The sequence below is a fragment of the Marmota marmota genome, unplaced genomic scaffold (genome assembly GCF_001458135.2).
Source record: "Marmota marmota marmota unplaced genomic scaffold, marMar, whole genome shotgun sequence".
Taxonomy (NCBI): domain Eukaryota; kingdom Metazoa; phylum Chordata; class Mammalia; order Rodentia; family Sciuridae; genus Marmota; species Marmota marmota.
Window position 1 is genome coordinate 2088070 of NW_025999962.1, and position 11133 is coordinate 2099202.

Below are 11133 nucleotides of genomic sequence, written 5' to 3' on the forward strand. Positions count from 1 at the left end.
CTATATATAAGATTTTCATAACACATAAAAATGTAATTATTGAGCTCTTTGCACTGTACAAGGAGCTACTGCAAACTGCAGGAAAAGGCAAAGGCAGACAACAGTGACTGGACAGGAGTCTAGAGAGCTGATCGCATCTAGGACTCTTGTGGCCATTGTTGAAGATTGCTTAGGTGTTGATGGGACAAAATGCAAAAAAACATTAGTGCTAACTCAAAGAGATAAGGAAACTGAACCTCTGGGTAACAGATAAGGTTTTCAGAATGGCTAGATTTATGATACAGGTTGAATTCCATAGGGAACAGGTAGTGAAACATACTTGCACATAGGTGGTTTATTGAGGAGAAGTTGAACTGTGATGAGCTACATCATAGGCATCAGGCAAACCCAAGAGATGGCCCTCCAGACAGATGTCAGTGGAGCCTTCGCAGCACTGCATACTGTCTTCGGGTGTGCCACCTCAGGGGGGCAGTGCATAATCCTAGGAGACAAAGTGGCCCTGGGCTGAGGGCAGTTGCCAAGGAAGGTAACTTCCCTTCTTGTCTGTCAGGACCCATGGTTGCTGTGCCCTTCTCAGGCATGGCTATTGTACTGGTCCACCTGCCATTGGAGTTGGGCAGCAGAGCACCAAGAGACACCCAGTGAGTCACTCTACTAGACTGGCCATCTAGAACAGCAGAGGTGCTAGCCGGGTTGTGGGATCTGCGTAGCTCCAAGAACGCTCCAGACTTCTTGTCAGTTCCCCTAGGAAAGGGCATCAACCAGAGTCCTGGAGCTGCTCTTCCCAGATGGGTGGACATAAATGAAGCCAAGGGAAGCCTATCATGGGTGCAGCCCAGACCTCCCCTTTAGGACTGAGGCTTTCTCGCCCAGCTGCTGCTGATTTGTGGAGAAAGTTTCTACCTTGGCCTTGTCTTTGTGACTGTTGCTCATGACATCGACCTGTTCCTTACCATCAGTCTTCTGACTTGTACTGGCCTCCCTTCTAGCCCTTGTGTCATTTGTGGACAAAATATGTTTTCTAATCTAGAGCATGGCTAAGATCTAACATCTATGGCTTCACATTCATTTGTGTCCAAAATCAATCATAAATTTGTCCTGCAAACAGGCCTATTGCCTCCTTTTATGTTTTCATCACCTCCTTTGCAAAAAGATGGACCCTCAGTTTAATGCAGAAATTTTCAGTTTTATACCCAGCCACTCCCATGGGTGAACTAGACACTCTGAAGCCCACACAGACCCAGTGAATCACATCCTCCCTCACCATGCAAGTGCTGGGATGATGGGAAGGGAGTCTTCTACTGGGGGCCCATGTTTCCACCGAAGACTCCTGTTGCGTATTGGAAGGATGGATATTGGTAAGCAACAATGGTCTCTAACACCTATAAAATGCACTAGCTCCCATGACTTGAACTAAAGGGTGAATAGTATAAGGATGGGTGTACCCAAAGACACCAACCTTTGGAGTTGTTGACAAATGAACCAACTACCTGGCAAAATGAGACGAACCATATCACTCAGCAGTTTCTATTTCCCAGGCTTCTCCCTCTGCTGGCCCACCAATCCTATTTGCTCTTACCTGCTAACTATCTTTTCTGTGTCCGTAAGTGTCTAGTTGCTCTGACCAGGTTTTCAACTAAAAGTACAGAACACTTGACCAACATTGGTTTAAACAAATAATCTATTTCCTTTCCAGAAAAAATTCAGAGGCAGGCAGCTGTTGGCCGAACTGCTTGGCAGTGCTGCAGGGGATGCTGTGATGTGCCCAGACCCCTCTTTCAAGACCACACACAGCAGAGCCCCTCCCAAGGAACCAGCCTTGCCCACAGAGCCTCCTCAGCACTAGGACAGTCCACATTCAATGAATGGTCAGTGTGGAAAGATGAAAGACAGCCTCCTGCCTCAGTTTGGTCATCTCTGGAGAGCTGTCCCAGTTGACAAGCTATCCATCAGGACAGACCTGCTGAGGCCTTTGTGACTGCAGTGCAACTCAACTTCTCTTTGCTCAGGGCTCTGCTCCTCAGTCCTCACATGTCCAATTCTCAGGTGCATCCCTAGCAAACCTCCTGCAGGGGAACCACCCCACATTTACTGTCTCAGACAAGTTAGACATCAAATTCAAGACTGGTTGGCTCATGGTCACAAGGTGGTGTCATGGCTCTATCATGGGCTCACCAGGACCCAACCAAAAAGGGTTAGAAGAGGGCAGAAGAAGAAAACCTTTCTCACCTCTTGAGTTTTTTATCCCATAGGTTGTGTTTTATACCCAGCCAACTTTCTCATTGGCCAGAACTAACTCAGCAGCAAATGATAGACCAATCACTGTGGAGAGTAGACTTACATGACTAGTTTGGACCAATAAAAACCTCCCCTCTGGAACCAGAAGGGACCACTTTCCCTCAAAGGAATGAATCTTGGCACATTACAAAAGCAGTGCTCTGTTTGCAGAGGAGAGGATGGGGTTGGCTGGGGAAGTCACCAAAGTGACTCTCACAAGTAGGAGAAGCCAGAAGCTGCTGGTCAGGACTCTGAGAATTACCTGAAATTCAAGGAACAGAACCACCCAGCTCATTTTTTCACCTCTGCCCGACCATCCTCACAACTCTGCCATGGCATTCTAATCTGATCATAATGTGACATTAGTATCCCATCTGAGACCCTCCAGGGGTTCCCATTGCCTTCTGGGGAAAGTCAAGCTCCAGGGTGGGCTGTAAGGACCTTTGTGTTCAGCATGCTTTCTTGCTTACCACTCCACACTCTTGCTTTCCCCACAAGCCAAAATCAGGGTGGAGAAGGGATCCCAAAGTCCCCGTGGGCTAGGTGGCTTCTAGTCTTCCATGACCAGTGTCTTTCCTGGGTGAACAACAGTCCTGAGAAGGATCTGGGGGTCTGTGTCTTTTTCACCTGTTTATATGCTTTATTTACATGTATCAAGCGCCTTGGAGGGGCAGAAAAAAACTCTTAGCAAAGCTGCATTCTGCTTTCTCTTCCCTCAGATGGGCCGTTTCAGCTCAGGGCACATCTCTGAAGGCCTTTGTAGCCAGCCAGCACCTCCCAAGGGGCACATTCTCCCTGCTAGGTTTCCTGGAGCTGCAGTGCCCTTGGGAATTTATCTTGCACTTGGGGTGAACAGGTCCAGTGACACCTGCTGTGCTTCCTGTGGTTATCATCCAGTCGCCACAGAGCTGGAGATGGAGGGCTGCCCACGTTTATTCTCTCTCAGTTTTGGGGTGAGCCTCACAGGGCTGAGGCCAAGGACTGCAAGGCTGGGTCCTTCTGGAGGTTCCGACGGACAGTCTGTCTTTCTGGCTTCCTTTTGTTCCTGCATTTTTTTTTTTTTTTTTTTTTTTTGCTCCTTCCTCTGTTCTAAGAGAGTGTCCCCCAGTATCTTCACCATCAACACAGTATCTTCTCTCCTGACTGCCGCAGTCTGGCTGGGCACAATTCATGAGCCACTTATCAAGCAGAAATGAACTTTATTTTTAGAAAACACACACACACACACACGCTGCACCACACAGCTCTTCAGGAATTCCCTCAGAGCCCAACTGCCACCACCGGCTTCCCACAAGCCTCTCTACCCCCCCCCACTCCTCCTGCTCTTGAGGCCGATTGGCTGGGTCGTGTGGGCGGAGCCAAAAAAGTTCCCCAATGAGCAGCTCCCTGGTCTGAAAGGGCGGGGAAACAGCCCAATGAGCATCACCTGAGAGGAGCCAATCAGCTGGAAGTTTGCTGGGGCAGCTGTGAGCCAATCATCAGCTGACAGCTGGAAGTTTGCTGGGACCCCCTTCAGCTGTGGCTCTCAACACCTGATTCCTCTGGATCTCCCTTTAAAGGACACCTTGGGGCTGGGGTTGTGGACCAGCAGTAGAGTGCTTGCCTGGCACTTGTGAGGCACTGGGTTCGAGCCTCAGTGCCACATAAAAATAAATTTAAAAATAAATGTATTGTGTCCATCTACAACTAAAAAAATTTTTTTAATTAAAAAAAAAAGAGACCCCTGGGCCAGGACCAGATCCCTGGGACAAGCCAGGTTCCTACTTCATCACATTCATAAGCTTCCTGCTGGCCATTTAAAGCATTAACGGGCTCCAGGATTAGGATATGGTATCTTTGGGGGGCCACAATTAATAATAAATGGCAAAGGTCCTCAATTCCTTACCTCAAGAAACAGGAGACAGTCCTCAATTCCCTCTCACTGCCCCCTCTCCAACTCTATCCAGTCACTTCTATATTATAGGGTTAGTTATGGGCAACATCCCACTTTCTGGCATGAAATTCTGCACGAGGTAGGGTGTTGTTCATTGCAAGAAAGACAAAGTCCAGCTCAGAATGGCTTACACTATAAAGGGAATTTATTGGTTATATGATTGGAAAAGTCCAGAGGTAACTCAGGGTTTGGAGAAGGGCCAGTAAAGCAGCTCTATAGTGATCCAGGGGCCATTTCTTTCTTTCTGTGCAGTCTGTGCCCTTGAGGTTACAGGATGCCTCTGTTGGCTCCTGAGCTCACAGGATGCCTCTGAGCAACCTGTGGCCAAGAAAATGCCACACTGGCTTGGTCTGCTAGTAAGCATAATTACTGTGCACTAGTGTCAGTCCCTGGAAGGGAGCACCCTGCACCAAGTGCCAGTCCCAGGGGAGGACTCTAAATACCTTACCAGTTTCTGCTCATGTTCCTAAGTGGGCCATGGGTCCTAGGTCAGAGAGGATGCCATGCACAAGCCCAGCTGTCTGAGATCAGCAGGCCATCTTGACTCTGAAGGGACTCACTACAGATCCCACCACAGCCAGACCTTTACCACTTGCATTCTTGAGTCTGACCCTGTGAGGCAGGACTCTTAAACGAGTCAGGCAAAGCTGCTTCGTCACTCACAGTGGCAGGAACCAACAGACACCTGGGAGGGCTGTCCAGCCAGTCTCCTAAGGCTCAGTACAGATGAAGCCCCGTCTGTGTATGTCACTTTTCCACTGCAGCTGAAGGACCCCGAGAGCTTACCAGCAGCGACTATGTACCAGATGTTACAGGGCCAAGGCTTTGCAGGATGTCCTGTACTAGGAGGACCAAGGACAAAGCCTAGGCTGTTGCAGACAGCTCTTGCTGATATCAGGACACTGCATTCTCTGTAAGTTCTGCCCAAGAATTGCAAGCAAGATGGAAAGGACTGTGTCACCAGAGTCACTCAGAGACTCATCCTCCTACAGATGGCCTTTAGGAGCTGGGCGAATCTCGCGGCTACTACTCAGTGTGGGGGATGGAGAGTTGATGTTAGCGATCTCCAGTGCCCACACAGCCAAAGCAGGAACCATGGGAGAAAACTGGTGGGGCACCTGACCACATTGTTGTTGGCCAAAGCGTTTTTTGTCGTTTTTGCCAAAACAATTTTGTTTTTCATTCTGTGTTTTAAGCTACCAATTCTTTAAAATGACACAATTTTATAGAGAGATGAGCAAATTGGGCTGAGGTTGTAGCTCACGCATGCCTTGCATGTGTGAGGCCCTGGATTCGATCCTCAGCGTCACATAAAAATAAATAAATAAAAAATAAAGATATTGTGTCCATATAGAACTAAAAAAAATTTAAAAAGATAAGCATATTAAAGCAATTAATATAAACATTGCACACAGGTCTAGTTTGAGAAAGTTAATATTAGTATATGGGTACACATTTATCTTATTCTTTAAGAACTTCTATCAAACCTAGGGCACGTATGTTGAAGTTAGATTTTCTGGGCAATACTGAACGTCTGTGGCCAACGAATATTCACAGAAGAAACTACAAAATAAGAACTACTTGGTAGGGCACCAGCCAAGCCGCCTTCCAAGGTGCTCCGTGGAGGACCGATCCTGGCTGTCAGTCCCTTATGCCAGCTCTTTAATTTGCTGTATCCTGACATCCTAGCAAATCAACCAAAACCTCATCCTTCTCAGAGAGGAAATCTGTAATAAAATCTAGTTTAACAAAGCATCCAAAAATGAATTAATTATTACAATTTCAAGTTTACATTAGAAACTTACTAAAAACAACAAAAGACTATCCAAATATCGGCCAATTTAACTGATACTCAATGTAGCTGAACTCAGTGGGGCAGGTCATAGTTGGTTAGATCTGGCTGGGCAGAGTTCTGAGAAAGTGGTCCCTGTCCTCAGCTGACCTAGGGCAGTTTCATCCCGTGCTTCTCTACTGAGGACAAGAGGCCCTCCCTGAGCCCACCTGAGACCTGCTCCCTCCTGCTGGCCTGCCCCACCCCACATTAAACATTACAGGTTAGCTGTGCTTCCATGGACTCCTCAACCGAGTCCAGAAGTTTGAGCTGAGGGCTGGTGCAGCTCAGTGGAGGAGTTTTGCCCAGCACCCAAGGGGCCCTGGGTTCCCTCCCCGGCACCACCAAAAAAGTCAGGGAGTTGAACTGTTCAGAGTGAAGGTCACAGTGACAAAAGAAGGACTCACTTCCACCAATGAATTGTGGTCTTTCCCCCCAGGCTTTAACTGAAAATGTTTTTTTCCAATAAAAAATAGTATTTCCAGCATGCTTGGGTAGGCAGGGGGCTCACGGAGGACATAACTCCATAGTGGCAGTTCCCAAATCAGCTGCTGAGGTAGCCAGCAGATGCCATGGATGACTTTGTGGTTTCCAGGGTAAAATCTGAAGAAAACTCCAATTCTGAGATAGCCTAGCCGTTGTGTGGCTGTCTACCTGCTTAACACCCCCAACACTTCCACCACAGCCTTCTCCATGCGGGGAAGTCGAGGCTGTAGGCATCACCCAGAGAGAAATTCTTTCCTCGTTTCTGTTCACAGCTCTCACGGCTGCAAGGCTCCTAGTGCAGACCTCAGGGTAGACGTTCAAGGATGGCCTCATATAGAGCCGAACCTGACAGACTCAAGACAGAGGCAGGAGGATCACAACTCAAGCCCAGCCTGGGAAATTTAGCAAGACCCAGATTCAAAATAAAAAATAAAAAGGTCTAGGGACGTGGCTCAGTCCTTAAGTCCCCCTGGGTTCAATTCCTAGTCCCCTAAAAAAAAGCATATGGGTCCGGGGTCAATAGCGGAAGCCTATAATCCCAGCAGCTAGGGAGGCTGAGGCAGGAGGATCACAAGTTCAAAGTCCGGCTCAGCAACTTAGCAAGGCCCTAAGTAACTTAGGGAGACCCTGTCCCAAAATAAAATATTGAAAAGGGCTGGGGATGTGGCTCAGTGGTTAAGTGTCTCTGGGTTCAATTCTTGATATCAAAAAAAAAAAAAAGCTTATGGAAGGCTATGGCTATGCGTAGGTTCTGTGCAGATAACATGCAGTTTCCGTTTCCTGCCAAGGACCTGAGCACCCGAGGAGGTGTGTCCTGGAACCAATTTCCTGCAGATACCACGGTGGGGGGGGGGGGGTCGCTGTACTTGCTGTCCTTGAAGTAATCACTGTGTGAGGAGGGACAGCTCCGCCAGGATGGGCTTGGACCTGCTAAGGCTCACCCCAGACAGTCCCTCTCCACTCCCCACATCCTCTAAAAATGGGGTGGGGGGTGGTTGACCACAAATGTCCACCCTAAAATACTGGCAGTGGCTACTTCTGAGAGCAGCATCCTCAGAAAGGGTCCCAGGAGGTCCCCAGAGGGAGAAGGAGCTCTTGACTTAGCCACAGAAAGGAATTTCAGGGCGATGCATCAGAAGAGGGGCACAGCGAGGAAGCAGAGGGGTTTGCCGGGGATAGGAGCCTGGAGCAGGACCCACCCCCAGGGAGGAGGGACAGTGCAGGAATGTGGGCAGCGCCTGGGGGTGACCCAGGGTGGGTCGGGGGATCTGGGTCCTTCAGGGTCGTCGTCCTGCAGTCACCCAGGCCCCAGCGGCATCCACCCTGGGCCTCACCTCATCCAAAGGAAGCCGTCGTGTGAACGAGCACAGGGGCACCCACACCCAGACTCACTCACTGGGATTCAAAGGCTTTTTAAGAACTTGGGTCCGGAGGAAAACAGGCCCAGGGAACCAAAGTGGGGTGTTCTTGGGGCTTCTTGGGTTTAGAGTTTCTTTCCCTTCCCCATTGGCCCTCTCGACCTGTCCTTCCTTCTATCTACTTCATCAGGAGAGCAGGAAATTAGTTGGAAATACTTTGTATGTGGTGACGCTCAGAAACGTCTTCCAAGGTTCATCTTTTACATGAATTACTTGACCGATTTTACTACAACGAAGTCCACTAGTAGAACCGGCCATGCCTTTCCTGACCTTCAGCTGGGCTTATAGTTTCTTCAAATAGGCTGTCCCCATTCCTGGCAATATTTTTCCTAGGCATCTCCGCAAGCGGAACTTGAGTGCTTCCTCCTTGTATCCAGCCCCCAAATTAAATCATCCTGTGACTTCTGATAGTCTGTCATGTATTTTTAATCATAAATTTTTTAATTGTTTTAACATAAAAAGGTTAAGAGCACAGACTGAGAGCCCTGCCTGATATTACCAGTGAGCAGACAGGTGCCTTGAGGCCCTGTTGAAGCAGAAGTGTCCCCTGAGAGTGCCCACCCTGACTCTGGGCCCCTCCTCCCATGCACACATCTCCCTGGGAGTCCCCACGTGCTCCCAGAACCCTGCCCTGTGGCTGCAGTCACCAGGTAGAGCAGCGGGGCTCTGACAGAAGAGCTTCGAGCAAAGAAAGTGGCCACTAGCCCTGCCCCAGGGCAGAAGCTGTTAGGTTGGAGGATTGGGACCTGTTAGGCGTGATGGTCCCTGCTGTGTGCAAGGAAAGGCCTACTGAGAGAGAACGAAGCCACATGCAAAAAGCACAAGGTGAGAAGAAAGAAAAGGAGTGGCTTTAAGACCCTGGATCCAGTTGTTCCTGAGCCCCAGATATCCCATCCCTCTCTTCCATTACACAGAAGTACACCACCCCCAAGACAGTGGCCTTGAGAGCAGTGACAGCCCAGTTCTGGGAGGAGAGCCAGGGTCAATTCTAGACAGTGCAGTGGAGCTCAGCTATGAGACCAGGACGTGTCCAGCTTACGGTAAACCAGCCCCAGTGATGTGCTCACCCTTCCCTAAAGAAGGAAAATTAAATTCTGCTACTGTTACCATCTAGGAGTGCTGGGTTCATTGTCTCCGTTTAGCATAGAATCGAAGAACAGGACACAGACAGCAAGCAACAGCAGGTTCACTGCAAAAAGGAGAGACAGACGTCTCTGAAGACAAGGGCCCCAGAGCTGGGAGTCTGGTGGGGGAGTTGGGGCGTGTTCTTTCTATGGTCTCTGGAATTTCCTCCCTTCCTTACCTCCTCCCCGTCCCTGCTCTCCTCACTACGATGCTCCCCTCTGTCCACTCATCATGTGTTTTAGTTTTTCTACTGGATCCCCCACTAAGGAGCTTGAGTATGGAAGTGTCTATCTGATGGGGTCCCCGCTCATGTCCACCAGCACTTTGGTCAAGCAAGGGGTTGACCTCATCAGAAGAGGCTCTCCATGCTCCTTTGCTCTGGCCCTGCTCTGGACCTCCTCGTCGCCATCTCGCCCTGGCTGCCCACGCCTTCTTCATCTCCCTCACTATTACTCAGTACATATGAGATAGGTGGGCTCTCAGAGAGAGAGAGAAAGAGAACTTTGCCGGATGGAACCCAGACCTATGAGCAGGACTCACCCTGCTCAATCATCTCTCTAATTAGATGAATAAAACCTGCTGCACATCTTGTACAAGATGGACTAGAACTGAAACATTGTAAGTTCAAATGTCACAGTGCGCTCACAACTGATTTACAGCTGGACTGCTTAAAATTTTGGACCCCAAATCTCAAATGATTGACATGGGACTTGATTTTCACAAAAGCCTGACTGAGAATCTGCACTTTTCTTCCCAGGAAAATCCTGCTTACAGTACAGAGCTCAACCTTGGGCGTGAAGCTTATCTTCTCTGAGAAGTGAGGGGCACCCACACCCTGCTTTGGTGGTACATATCCCTTTGCTATCCTTTAGTTAATCTTCACTTGTAACTTACTTTCAACACATCCTGAAATTCTTTTTAGTAGCCTAAGTCAAGAACCTGCCCAGGCCAAATTGAGGTCCCACTACCTCCTTGGAGGGACCTCCTTAGACCCTGTCTAGTGACACATGAATTGATAGAGGAATATGTATATAATTTTTAAACAAATATGTACATCTTCAGGTTCAGCTTAAAAATTCTCAGTGATAGTCCTGAAAATTAAGAAAGTTAAAGACCAGATATAAACTGCTCTTACTTCTGTTTATTGACAATGATTAGCAGTTGGCATCTACTCCCACCCACCGCCTGCCCTGCAGGCTCCCTTCCCTCTTACAGGAATGTCCCAGAAAATGGGAATATGCTCAGCAGCAGACCAGCTGCTCACTGTGTCTGTGAAGAAGTGCAGCTGGGCATGCCCTCCCCCAAACACGGTCAAGGTCAGTCTTCCATGCTGTGGCCGCTCAGAACGTGCTCTGAGTTGAACTTCAGGACCTGGTGTTTCCTGGATCCCCGAGTCCTCTTTCCTGGTGTGGGCTTTGGACCGGGAGGAAAGCTGGCTATCTTTCCTCTGGGTTCCCAGGTCAGGTAAATGCTATACACCAGAAACTTCCACCCCATCAGGTTCACCAGAAAGAAAGGCAGGAGAAAGGGGAGGGAGTGTGACCCCCAGAGACGAGAAATGTGCCCAGCCCTCTGCCCAGACAGGCAGCCGACAGCCAACCCTCCCATCCAACTGAGGAAAAGTAGCCAGGATGTACCCAAACCTGTTCTGCTTTGTGTCGCGACCCCTCGCCGGCAAGGGAAAACACGACACAGGATTCTTTTTTCAGCAGTTTATTCAGGCCTTGATTCATGTATCATCTTCTAGTGACCCCCCGCTGAGCGCCCAAGCACAGCCTAATAAAGCCTCCCGCATACCAATCTTAAGCTGCCACGTGGACCTTTCTCATAGGATGGGAAGGGATTGCGTGCCAATCTCTCCATATTAGGAGTTGTTTATCACAGGCCACAGTGGAAGCCGGCGCCATCTTCTAATGGCGGCCACGGTCTATAAGAACGGCTCACCACAGTTCCCCCTTCTGTTTTATAAAACAATGCAGGCGAAAGTAGAGGTCCTATCCCACTGTGCAGAAATGGCTGCAGTGTATGGTTCAGTCCTAAGGAGGCACCTTCCCCAGACCTGA

The 11133-nt window shown here is 49.0% G+C and overlaps 1 long non-coding RNA gene across 1 annotated transcript; it reads left to right on the top strand.

Moving 5' to 3' along the window:
• Positions 1–345: 345 nt before the first annotated feature.
• On the top strand, positions 346–1358 carry LOC125616779. The gene is made up of 2 exons (XR_007347514.1): positions 346–450; positions 551–1358. It is a non-coding gene; the product is annotated as an uncharacterized LOC125616779 (long non-coding RNA).
• The last annotated feature ends 9775 nt before the right edge of the window (positions 1359–11133 follow it).